Source organism: Panthera uncia, chromosome C2 (assembly GCF_023721935.1).
Source record: "Panthera uncia isolate 11264 chromosome C2, Puncia_PCG_1.0, whole genome shotgun sequence".
NCBI lineage: Eukaryota > Metazoa > Chordata > Mammalia > Carnivora > Felidae > Panthera > Panthera uncia.
Window position 1 is genome coordinate 102,736,527 of NC_064810.1, and position 13,486 is coordinate 102,750,012.

At 41.6% G+C, this 13,486-nt stretch overlaps 1 protein-coding gene across 2 annotated transcripts in view; it reads right to left on the bottom strand.

The window, feature by feature from the left end:
* The window catches only part of SCHIP1 (schwannomin interacting protein 1), a 122,654-nt gene that overhangs the window by 83,203 nt on the left and 25,965 nt on the right, over positions 1 to 13,486 (bottom strand). The gene's annotated exons all lie outside the window — the stretch shown is intronic.

The following is a 13,486-nucleotide window of genomic DNA, read 5'->3' on the forward strand; positions in this document are numbered from 1 at the left end:
TTGTGCAAGATTTTTCTTATCCCGAGAAACGCCGCGTGACACTTGAATTGGAAGTCAATTAAAAGCAAAGCACAGTAAGACCATACTATTATTCAATTTTCTTGAGATTCATCTAATATTCGAATGACCATTTTCCTGCCTTTCCTCTCCACACCTACCCCAAAACATGGAACGCAAGCAATATCCTGTTCCCTCAAAGCCACAGACCAAGGGCACCCCATCTAACACAGCTTTGCCCACAGCTCCAAGCAGACCTCACGGTAGCAGTGCTTGTTGATTTGCTTAAAATAAAAAGCCCTGCATAACGAGTAGCCTTCTCAGCTATCCTACCAGGTAGTGGCATTTCACATCACAAAACGTGCTTTCATACACATATGCACATCTTCCGAATATAATTCGTTGCTTTGTAGTGGTTGTTTTGTGACCACAAGTAGGCTGATATATTTGATATATTTGATATTTACAAGTGAAAGCGGTGGCTGGGGAAGGGAACAGGAGAGCTGAGCAACATTTGGGTTCTTCATTTACTCACACGAGAGTTCGCTAAGCATCGGTGTGCCAGTGGCTGGCGCTTTGTGCTCATTAAAGTGCTTCCAGAAGTTTCATTTTGCTGACACCCTCACTGTGTGAGGGGATGGCACAAGATTTTGTGATTCTGTGATCCTTTCAAAGGTTAACCCAAATCTCTGGATTCCCTGTCCAATGCTCTACTTCAAACACTAGGGGTCAGCAGCCTTCCAAAAGTCACCGGTCAAGGGAAGAGCCCAAGTTCTGGGGTCTGGGGTCCTGGGGTGCTGGTAGAGTGCGGGCAGGGGCTGACTGAGTTCAAAAGATACTAGTGCTTTCCCAAAACCTAGTCCCAATCTTTTATAAATACAACCTTTACTTTTATTTGGGTACCCTCAGCTTCTTGTGCAAAGCCCAGGTGCTTGGGGGAAGTTAATCTGGCAGTGGGATTTGCGGCTCAAAGTTAACTTGCATTATTCCACCTCCCAGCTTCCCGTATTGGGTCAGGGACAAACATGTGACCCTATCTGGACCTATTTGGACCCTATTTGGACCAGTAAAGATTGAGGAGAAATTTGCTGCAATGACACAGAAAGTAGTTTCCCTGCTCCTCCTTCAGTAACCACCTCCCTCCCCTCCACTCCTTCCCTACCTCCCTCTCTCCTCCTCACGCCCACCCCCCATCCGCCCTGAGGATGAAAAAACCCAAAGCCCTAGAGATACAGACAGTCATCTGGAAACTACAAATGTGTAGGGACAGCTATACGATGAAGGCAACTGCAAAAAAACAAAAACAAAACCCACACAGAGTGCTATAAGCAAGACCTTGGGAAAGCAACAAACTGGGGAAAGACTCCAGCCCAGCTCTTTGCTACTGACCTCCCTCCCCTGGAGAGCTCTAAGCTGTCTACTCCTCTGTCTCTACAACAGTGGCAGTTCCCATAGTTCCCTGGTTCAGTAAAGAACCAAGGAGAGGGTTGAGGGAGTCCCCATACAAGTCCAGGGACCAGGACAACTGACCCCCACATCTCTGCTTTCCTTAGGCTATTATACAAAAAGAAACATTGAATGGGTCCTTGCACTTTCTTGCATTTTTTAAGATGAAGGGGTATGGTGATAACGGGCATGGATTTTGGAGTCCACTGGACCCAAGTTCAAATTTCAGCAACTCTCCTTACTAGTTATGTGACTCTGAGCTTTTCTGTCTATAAAATGAGAATGAATAAAGCCTACCTTTCAGAGTTGTTTTGAAGTTTAAGGGTAATAACATATGCAAAGGGTTTAGCATTCAAAAAATAGTTGCTAGGATTATTTCAATAATCCTTGAAATGAAAGAGCACTATGACAGGAGAAAGCATAAGAAAAACAAAAACAAAAACAAAAAGCAGCCAGGTCCCTAAACATTCTTCCCAATACATACATTTACTTCTCACCCATGACAAGATACCCTGAGTGTATATGTGCTAATGAGAGAAGGTTGCAAAACCTTCCAAATCCATGGGCCTCATGGACCCAGTATCCATGTCAGGGCAGCTCAGACCTGCAAATGGAAATTTCGAGCTTCTGAACGTAAGTGCAACTTTTGAGCTAGTGATTCATTAATGATGTGATTCCTCAGGTAGGTAGGTCTTATTTGTAGTGAAGCAGTATTCAAAAGAGCTACCAAAAAAGATAAAATTGTCATCCTTGCTTTTTTTTTTTTTTTTTTTTTTTTAAAGACACAGGCTCCTAAAGATTTCTATCATTCATTCAAAGGCAGATACCCGGAGCAAAAGGTTAGGACCTGCATTTGTATGTTCGTTCCAGGATTCCCATCCAAGGCATATGCAGTAAAACCTTGGATTGCGAGTAACTTGTTCTGCAAGTGTTTTGCAAGATGAGCAAACATTTCTAATAAATTTTAACTTGATAAATGAGCGATGTCTTGCAATACGAGAAGTACGTGACGCTAAATGTCACACGATCACAACTGAGCGGAAGGTTCTTGAAATTCACTTTGATATACAAGTGCTTTGGATTACAAGCATGTTTCCAGAATGAATTATGCTCGCAAGCCAAGGTTTTACTGTATAAGGTATCCGCCAACCGAGGACCACAGGCAATCTCTCTCTGTTACACGGTTATCTCCTTTTCATTCTTTCTGTGACAGACTTTACTTATCTCCCAGTATCTGTTCTCTCCCTCTTTCTCATTGACAGAATATCTCCCCACCCCCACACCCCAGGATGACACTACATTTTCCAGCCTCCCTTGCAACCAAGTGTGTGTACTCACGCACCTGTGAGTACATTCTGGCTAAACAGATCTAAACAAACGTGTCATGTGTGGCTTTGGAAAGTGTCCTTAAAGGAAGGGAGATGTGTCCTTCCCTCTTCCTACCAGCTGGATTACAGTGTAATAGAAGGTGTTCAAGCAGCGAGCCTGGATGATGAGGAAGAAAGCTATGTACTGAGGATGATGGAGCAGCAAAACCGAAAAAAATCTTCATTTTGAAACTGCCTTATATTCCTGACCTCCACACTTCTTTTACATGCATGAGAAATAAAATTCCATCTTGTTTGAGGCACTGGCATTTGGGGCTTTTTTGTCACTCACAGCTAAACCTAATCTGAACTGATACTTTTCTATATCCATCGTTTATGTTTTCTCCATTCATCTGTGAGACCAGACTGCACTGTTTTTAACATGACAAGCCACTTACGAATGGGGTATGGATTCATCAGTCATTCCCATCATACTCCCCAAATCCCACTCACATCCTACAAAATGAATTCTACCCACGGTGTAACATCAGAAAGGTCACCTCCCAGACATGGAAAGAAATAGAGATTTAAAAAAAAAAAACAAAAAACCAAGAACAAAACCTTTTTGTTTGTTTTACAGAAAACCCTATCTATTCAAGATGACTGCTTTCTCCTATTTTAGCCAGCAATTTTATGAAACGAAGACTATTTTCTTAGTGACCTAAACTCCTCAAATGCTTACTATCAGTTACAAATAAAATACTTGCTACATGCAAGCATCAATTAGACACAATGTAGTAAAAGACACTGTACTCTGGAAGAAGGTCATGGGCCTTGGCTTCAGATCTAGGAGCACTTCTTGGCTTTGCCACTTACTTGCAATGTGACCTTGGTAAGTAATTTAACCCTTTAGTACTTCCAGTTTCTTCATCTATAAAATGAAACCTCATACAATACACCTGACCCTTGAACAACATTGTTTTGAACTGCATGTCCACTTACACACAGATTTATTTCAATAAACACAGTACAATACTGTAAATGTATTTGCTTTACATTTTTTTAAGTTTATTTATTTATTTTTAGAGAGGGCGATTGGGGGAGGGGCAGAGAGAGGGAGAGAGAATCCCCACTCACGAACTGAACCATGAGGTCATGACCTCAGCCAAAATCAAGAGTCAGACGCTCAACTGACTAAGCCACTCAGGCACTCCTATATTTGCTTTTTAAATGATTTTCTTAATATTTTCTTTTCTTTAGCGCCTGGGTGGCTCAGTCGGTTAAGCATCTGACTTAGGCTCAATGTGTGATCTCACAGTTTGTGGATTCGAGCCCCATGTCAGGCTCTGGACTGAAAGTTCAGAGCCTGGAGCCTGCTTTGGATTCTGTCTCTCTCTCTCTCTCTCTCTCTCTCTCTCTCTCTTTCTCTCAAAAATAAACATTAAATTTTTTTTTTAAAAAAAGGATACAGTACTTAATACATGTAACATACAAAATATGTGTTAATCAACTGTTTACGTCATCAGTAAGGCTTCTGGTCAACAGCAGGCTATTAGTAGTTAAATTCGGGGGAAGCCAAAAGTTGTATGCAGATTTTCCACTGCAGGGGGCCTGGCACTCCTAACCCCTGCACTGTTCAAGGGCAACTGTACTTGCAGAAAAATCAAATGAGCTAATATGTGCAATGCACCCAGCACACAAATAGATGGTTTAATAACAAAAGTTTCTTTTGTTTGTTCTTTTTTGCTAGAAATGAAAGACTATGGAGTTTAGCTTGGTAGAACTGTGTCTTATAAAGTCTTTTTAGTCTCTAAAACTTACTAGTTATAGAACAATAGTGGACTTCAGTTATTTAAGACTGTTTCTTCAACTGTCAGTCAGGCTTACAACAGTGATATCATTAATCATAACAATAACAATTGCTGACACATGGCATGGTCATCAAATTTTGGGCACTGCATTAAGTCCTTTCTTTTCATTATTTCAATAAAACCTGTAATACCAAGAGATGTTTTTAAGGACGTAAACAAAAATGAGAAGCTGATTTTAAGGATAGTGTATGTAAAATAAATTTATAAAACTGCATATAGTTTTATATGATTAATATAAATATTAATATAGTAGTGATATTGATTAAATAGGTTACTTCTTTTAGAAGCAAATACCCTGATTTTTATTTTACTTATTTTCAATTTTGTTTGTTTGTTTATTTATCAATTTAAAGAAAGAGCATGAACAGGGGAGGAACAGAGAGGGAGAGAGGGAGAGAGAATCCCAAGCAGGCTCTGTGCTAGACCCGGGGCTCAGTCTCACAAACTATGAGATCATGACCTGAGCCGAAATCAAGAATTGGACGCTCAACCCACTGAGCCACCCAGGCGCCCCCATACCCTAAGTTTTAGAAAATGAAAGGTTCCAATCATAAAAAAAGGTACAAAATATTTGGTTCATTCCTGAAACTTGTGTTTAAATGAAAAAGCAATCTAAAGCTGTATAATGTCAGAATAGAGGCACCTGCTTATTGTTATTGCTTACCATAAAAGTTATAACAAAATATCCATGCAGAATATATTAATTTTCTTTCCTTTTTACTTTAAATAGTACTCATCATTTGATGCAGGAAAAGGTAAGTATCTGACAAGTCCTAAGAAAAATATATTATGTACTCATATGTCCTGTGTGTAAATATATACTGAATACATCTGCATGTACTTTTTTCCTCTTATTTATAAATAAATGTTTGTGTTCCATAATATTTTTGTAAGTTGACTGGAATTCAAAAACTTCTCCCTTCAGGGGCTCCTGAATGGCTCAGTTGGTTGGTTAAGCATCCGACTTCAGCTCAGGTCATGATCTCGCTGTTTGTGAGTTCAAGCCGTGCTTCAGGCTCTGTGCTGACAGCTCACAGCCTGGGGCCTGCTTGGGTTTCTGTGTCTCCCTCTCTTTCTGCCCCACCCCCACTCACACTCTGTCTCAGTCTCTGTCTCTCTCAAAAAAAAAAAATAAATAAACACTTAAAACAAATTAAAAAAAAAAAGAAATTTCTCCCTTCAGAGAAACATTTACAACTGTATTTTACTTACAGTAACTGCTACCACCCCAGCTGAAAATTCTTCCTTATGTAAAAATTCTTGTATATACATAAACTGACTTTGCATGTAACTTTTCTATAAATGCAAGAACATTTTGCCCCACCATGAGTCACTTCTATTGGACATAATGAGGGACTAAAGGATTTAGTGAGGAATGAAAAGGGAAAAAAAAAGTAGATGCCACAAGCTGAGGTTTCTGGAAAAGATAAAAGAAGAATCCAGCCCACAGATGATTACAAACTGCATGTTTTAAAAAATGCCCTTAGTTGCCAGCATTTAAAGATGGGGATTTTTGGTTCGCCTGGGTGGCTCAGTTGGTTAAGCATCCAACTCGATCTCAGCTCAGGTCTTGATCTCAGGGTAGGGAGTTCAAGTCCCTCACTGGCTGTAGAGATTATTTTTGAAAAGGGATAAAGTCCAGCTTTTTAAAGGGGACCCCAACCCATCCTTCTTAACCTGGCCAGCCTTACTGAACTTCTCTGTGTGCCCAATACTCTCCTGCATGTCCCTCCTTCCCATCTCCCACCAGACTGGGGGCAAACTCCTAGCTCATCCATCAGGTCCCAGCATGAACCTTCCATGTGTTCTCACCGCCCCTCATTCCCCATCACTGTGTTTACCAGGCTCCTCTGCAACAACCTGTGGGGCCGTCTGTCTGCTGGCCAGTTAACACTGTCGGCTCGTCACCTTGGCCACCTGTGTCCCTGGCACCTGGCTCAAAGAGGGCCTAGCACAAAGGAGGTAGCGAGGCAACTTTTCCTGGATAAGTATGTTTTGTTTTGTGCCCCGTGCGGTGCCATGCTCCTTGTGATTCTCTATTTCCCGATCTCAGAGATGAGAAAGCTGAGGCCCAGAGAGGGTAAGCAGTTTGCCTGGGGTTAGGATTCCAATTCAAGTCAGTGGACTCCAGAGCCTGCTTCCTTTCCACTGTGCCACGTGCTGGCATTTAGCCTTCCCTTTCCCCGAGAGCAGCCCGGGCAGCGTACCTTTGTCTGAGTGTGTTGGATGCTGCTTGCATCTATTACCTCAGGAAGAAAGAATGCCTGAGGGGATGGAATTTAGGTGGTTACTCAAGACTGCACGCACAAATATGAATACAGCCTCTTGAACACCAGAGTAAAAGAATGTAGGTCAAACAAAATGCCCTGCCCAGAGTCTCCCTTTATTGCCCAACTTTTCTCACTGCACATGTAAGGCCACAAGTGGAAGATAGCTAAGTGGAAAATTCCAGGAGTTTTGTAACTATCATTAAAAACAAAGGCTCAAGAAGTCAAGGAAAGGATTTTTAAATCACTTTCTTTTTGGGGCGCCTGGGCGGCTCAGTTGGTTAAGCAGCTGACTCTTGACTTCGGCTATGGTCATGATCTCACGGTTGTGAGACCACTCCGGGCTGGGTGTGGAGTCTGCTTGGGATTCTCACTCTCCCTCTCTCTCTTTTCCTTCCTCCTCCCCTCCCCCTCTTGCTCATGTGTGCACACACATTCTCTCTCTCTCAAACAGAAAAAAAATCACTTTCTCTTTTTACCATCCTAACTCAGAAGTTCAGATTCATCAATTTGTTGAGAGCCAACCGGTACAGAAAACTGCAGTAGGCCTTTGGAAAAACAAGCCTTGTTTGGCTGTTATGAACATGGAGTGAATGATCATGATGATGACACAGAAAACTAACTGACATTAATTACGGGTCAAGTGTACATATACAATGCCATTTAATCCTCTAACAGCCCTGTCAAGTTAGGTACTATTAATACTCTTGTTCTATAGATGTAGAAGTCAAGGTATAGAGAAGTCAAATAATTTGCTCAAGATCACATAACTAGAAGGGACAGAAAGGATTAGAACCCAGCTCAGCTGGCTCCAAGCCCACTACACAGAACCAGCCTCCTAGTTTGTGTAATACTAATATAAATTACACTCTCTGGTAGTTAGAGTGACAATTTTAGAAAAATGTGGTACAGAATTGTTTTAACAACATTTCTCTATTTTTAATTTTTCTTAATATTTATTTATTTTTGAGAGAGAGAGAGAGAGAGAGAGCGCGCGTGAGCAGGGGAGGGGCAGAGAGAGACAGAATCTGAAGCAGGCTCCCAGCTCTGAGCTGTCAGCACAGAGCCCAACTTGGGGATCAAACTCACAAACTGTGAGATCATGACCTGAGCCGACGTCGGACGGATGCTCAACTGACTGAGCCACCCAGGTGGCCTGGTTTAATAACATTTCAATACTAATGTGTATCTTACATATGTGCTATCCACAGTAAGAAACTTGGTGAAGTTGATGAATGCTTAATTCCTTCTAAGGTAACAATGTAAAGGAAGAAAAAGAAAAATCCCTTGGAGGAAGGATCTGAAGGAAAAATTTAGGAAGTAAGTTGATGTAGAAGTGCCAGATTTTAACCTTAAGAGAGATTTAAGGACATCTAATAAAATCAAGTTTTACAGTGACCTGCTGGATGCTGTGACCAACAGAGACAAAATAAATATTCAGGTTTGAAAACATACAACAACCTTATCAACTTATCAATACCATGCTGCAGAAATAAGTGATACCATTGCCCCCTACCAATTTAGAGGAATTTAAAAAACAGTCCTTTATGTTAATAATTTTGCAGGATTTAAAGTTGAACATGTAGATGTGGATCTCCTGAGCAGCAGAAAGCCAAAGACCAAATACCAGAGAAAAAGCCAGTTAGTCATGGAAAAAATGGATAATTCAGTAGCTGGTCGTTCACGTCCTTATTCTAACTGAATGACATCATTCAGAAGACAAACACTGTGGTGCTTGTCCAGAAAGTTTCAGTCACTTTCCTCCTTCATATACAGAGTGCACGGTTTAATTTTTATCTCCCTTTCATGATTCTGTCGCCTTGGTATGCCCTTAGAGTGATTATTCATTTCTCTATGATCAACATAAGGCTTCTTCTTCACCAAAGTGTTCTCAGACATCAGTACTTTGCTTTGGCATAATGACTGTCAACTCTTTGCACTGAAACTTACATTCCACATCTCCAAATCTGCTTTCACTATTGTTATCATTACCTAGCCAGTGTCACAGAAGAGGGGGAACTGTAGCTACGCAGATGGCTTTCTCACGGATACCCCCAGATGTCACTGCCCAGTCACACTGTTTTCACCACCACTTTCCTCTAGGAGCCTGGGAAGAATGGGTGTGTGATCACTCTACCCTGGCAGATCTCCTTTGCAAGTAGTAATACATCAAAAACTCACGGGGTGCCTGAGTGGCTCAGTCAGTTGAGTATCCGACTCTTGGTTTTGGCTCAGGTCATGATCTCACAGTTTCATGAGCTTGACCCCCACATTGGGTTCTGTGCTGACAGCACATAGCCTGCTTGGGATTCTCTCTCTCCCTCACTCATGCTGTCTCTGTCTCTCTCAAAAGTAAATAAATAAACTTAAAAAACAACAACAACAACACAAAAAACCCTTACTGGATTCCAACCAGTGCCAATCCAACGATCCAGACTCCCCTCTAATCCCTCCCTCGCACACACATAGACCATCTCTCGCTAGGTTCTGATGATTCAACATGCTTTATATGGCCTGTATTCTGCCCTTCATTCTCCTATTGCCACCCTCTGTCTCAGTTCAGGAGTGTTTGCACTGCATATCCAGGGCTTTTAATATACATTCCATGTAGCACAACCCTGGAGAAACACGGCTCCACAGCCTCCCTCCCACTGCCGGCTTCCCTGCACACACCCTACCCCCTGGCCATCTGGTCCCCATGCAGTCTCTCTTCCATGTCTCCAGAATTTTACACATGCTATTCCCTCTGCCTGGAATGCCTTCTTCCACATCCTCCTTGCAATTCCAAAAGGGTTAACTATTTTTTTTAAAAAACTAGCTGAAGATTCTCCTCCTCTGACCTACTCAAATAAAGTGAATCCTTCCTTTGGACCACCATCATGTCTAAGTGCATACTTTTAGCACATATATTACCCAATACCAAGATGGTTTGCATGTTAAGCATCCCTGTTTGGGAGTCAAAGATATGGTTTCCAATCTCAGTTCTGCCCCCTTACCAGCTGTCTTAGTCCATTTGGGCTACCATAATAAACTACTATAGAATGGGTGACTTAAACAAGAGACACTTATTTCTCACAATCTGAAGGACTGGAAGGCCAAGATCAAGATGCCAGCATATTTGATACCTAGTGAGAGCCTTCATCTTAAATCCTCACATGGTGGAGAAAGGAGCATTGGTCTCTCTTCCTTTTCTTATAAGGACACTAATTCCTTCATTAGGGCTTCACTCTCATGACCTCATCTAAACTAATTACAATGCCAGAGACTCCACTTCCTAGTACCATGACACGGGGGGTTAGGTCTTCAACATATGTACTGTGGTGGGGACACAAACATTCAGTCCATAACATCAGCTATGAAATTAATCTAAGTGCCATCTGTAAACAGAGCCAATAAAAGTTACCTACCCCAGTCAGCTGTTGGTACTATCCTAGGAAATACTACTATTATTGGGGAAACTGAGGCAAAAAGACTAAGCACATTTCCAAATGTCACACTGCTAGTAAGTAGAGGAATGGGGGTTTAGCCCCCAAGCAGTCTGGCTCAGGCCCACATTCTTAACTACTGGAAACCTGTCTTCCCTACTAGGAAATGAGCTGGCTAAGTTGTTGAGTTGCCAAATGTCTAAATTTGGTTCTACCCTGCTCAAAGGTCATAGAGTCTTTAGCAGACAGTGTGTGGCAGAAGAACTGGGGCAGAAGCAGGATGAACTAAGGACTAATATTGTCTGTGTCTAGGTCCCAGCTCCATAGACTTCTTTACAGCTCTTCTACTGAGCCCTTGACCTCAGCCGTACTCTTGTAGGTCTTCCTATTCTACGTCACCTCTACAAGACCAAACTCAACATCACTTGTTTAAAGACAGATATTAGAACCCTTCCAGGAACAATCAAATCAGAATCTGTCAGTGTGTCCCAGGCACTGGTAGTTTTAAGGGGCACCACCCACTTTCTGCTCATCAACCCAGTAAGCAGCTAGCATTGAAAATCATTGCCAGGAGCTTCCCCTTTCCCTGAGCAGCTTCCTGCATCTCATGATCATCTTTTTGGTGACACATTTATGAGAATCCTCTCATTGGAGTTCTTGATCATATTAATGTCATGAGAACCCCTTTAACATTCTGGCGAATGTGGGCCTCTTCTCAGCACGATGTTTTTACATGCATATAGCAAAAAACATAGGATTACAAGGAAACCAATTATATTGAAATACAAATAGATTAACCATTAGGAGTGAGTTCTTAGACCCTAACCTTAAGGTCAGGAATCCAGTCTTCTCGTATCTAAGAATTGAACACACACTTGGCGGTCAACAAATGCTTGTTAGGAGAATAAATCCAAGAATAAGTCACACACTGTTGTGAATTACTGTTTTAGTGATAGAGAAGTACTCTACCTGAGGGAAACTTTAGCAATGCACCATTTCAAAGCTGATGAGATTCAAATGTTATGTAATCTATTTCTGAAACAAGTTCCTAAGGCATGAGAAAATTTAAAAATTGGTAGCCTTCTGGGGCGCCTGGGTGGCTCAGTCAGTTAAGCGGCCGACTTTGGCTCAGGTCATGATCTCACGGTCCGTGAGTTCTAGCCCCGTGTCAGGCTCTGTGCTGACAGCTCGGAGCCTGGAGCCTGCTTCGGATTCTGTGTCTCCCTCTCTCTGACCCTCCCCAGTTCATGCTCTGTCTCTCCCTGTCTCAAAAATAAATAAACGTTAAAAAAAAAATTAAAAAAAAAATTGGTAGCCTTCTAAAAAATCAATAAAATCAAATTTCTGAATATGGTATCATCACTTCCAGTCTTTGAAAATGTTCCTTTCTTGCCTATCATAAACTGTAGAAAAAAGGTGTGGCTAACTCAGAGGTTTCTGTACTCAAATGAGAAAAATGGGGGGATCTGAATTTTTTCTTGCTGCAGTAGACAGAATGGCCTCTCCCAAACATGTCCATATCCTAATCCCCAGAACCTGTGATTGTATTTCCTCACCTGCCAAAAGGGACTTGGTAGATGTGATTAAATTAAGGGTCTTACAATGGGAAGATTATCCTGGATGATCCAGGGGGGTCTAATGTAATTACAACTCATAAGATGAAAGTAGGTAAAGTCAGAGGAGGGTATGTAATGACAGAAGCAGAGGTAGGAATGTGGGGCCGTGAATCATGGAGTGCAGGCAGACTTTAGAAGCTAGAAAAGACAAGGAAACAAATTCTTCTTTAGAGCCTCCAGAAGGAATCAGTCCTGCCAACAGCTTGATTTTAGCCCTTTAAGACCATTTCAGACCTCTGGCCTTCAGGACTATCAGATAATAAACATGTTGTTTTAAGCCACCAGGTTTGTGGCCATTTGTTATAGGAGCAATAGAAAACTAATACATGTGCCCATATCCAACAAGCAACAAAATGGCCAATAGACACAATGTAAGAGAAAGACTCAAGCACACAGGTGGGCTGTTTCCTTTATGCCAGTGTTTTGCAACTGGTTCCATGTTAGGACAATCTGTGGAGCTTAGATAGATGACAGGTAGGTAGATAGATAGACAGACAGGTGTAGATATAGATACACACACACACACACACACACACACACACACACGCTAATGCTAGAGCCCCAAGTGAATCAGGCTCTTAGGGTGGGGAGTAATGCCTTGGATCTGAATATACTAAAGTCCCTCAGGGTTTGTGATACACAGGAAAGGCTAAGAACCCTACCCCATACCAACAAAAGTAGACTAAGATATAGTTAATATAGAGCCCTCTTCATCCAAGGTAAATATATGCTATTTATAAACATTCTTATAAATTCTTATAAGCTACTGTGAATCAAGGAGATGGCAAACAAAATAAAAATAAGCAAAGAATCAAAGAGTTTGCCCACAGTTACTGGCAAATCTCTGACCTGGTTAAACAAAGAACCCAACTTCTTTCTAAACAAATTCAGTTCAGTACTCTAGTCACTAGAACAGAATACCGTCTCCTCACTCCAGCCCATATTAAATCTCCATTTCGATTAGCAAAGTGTCAATCTGTAAGTAAGCATGAAAAACCCAAGGACTGAGAAGTGGTTAAGTCACTTGAGTTATGTATGTGTCTGTGTGTGTGTGTGTGTGTGTGTGTGTGCGCGCACGTGTGTGTACACATATTTTTTATTTTAGAGAGAGCACACAAGTGGGAGAGAGGGGCAGAGGGGGAGAGAGAGAGAATCCCAAGCAAGCTCCATGCTCAGTGCAGAACCTGCCGTGGGGCTCGATCCCATGACCTTGGGATCATGACCTGAGCCTAAATCAAGAGTTGGACACAACCGACTGAGCCACGTAGGTGCCGTGAGTTATTTATTTTTGATTCTCTTATTAAAACTTTAGAAATGAAAAGTCAGTCACCTAAATCCTTTCTGCAGGTAGGAAAGGGAGTTTCAATAAAATAAATCCTAAACAAACTAATAACTTTAAAGAAAAATGCCCTTCCAAGCCAATGACAACTAACATGCTGATTAACTGTGAAAATAAAACAGAAATATCTCAACAATGAAAACTTTACTGTTAACTATACTGTCTACAGTATCTACCAAAGCTATGAATGATCATCAAAACTGTAATAATAATGGCAT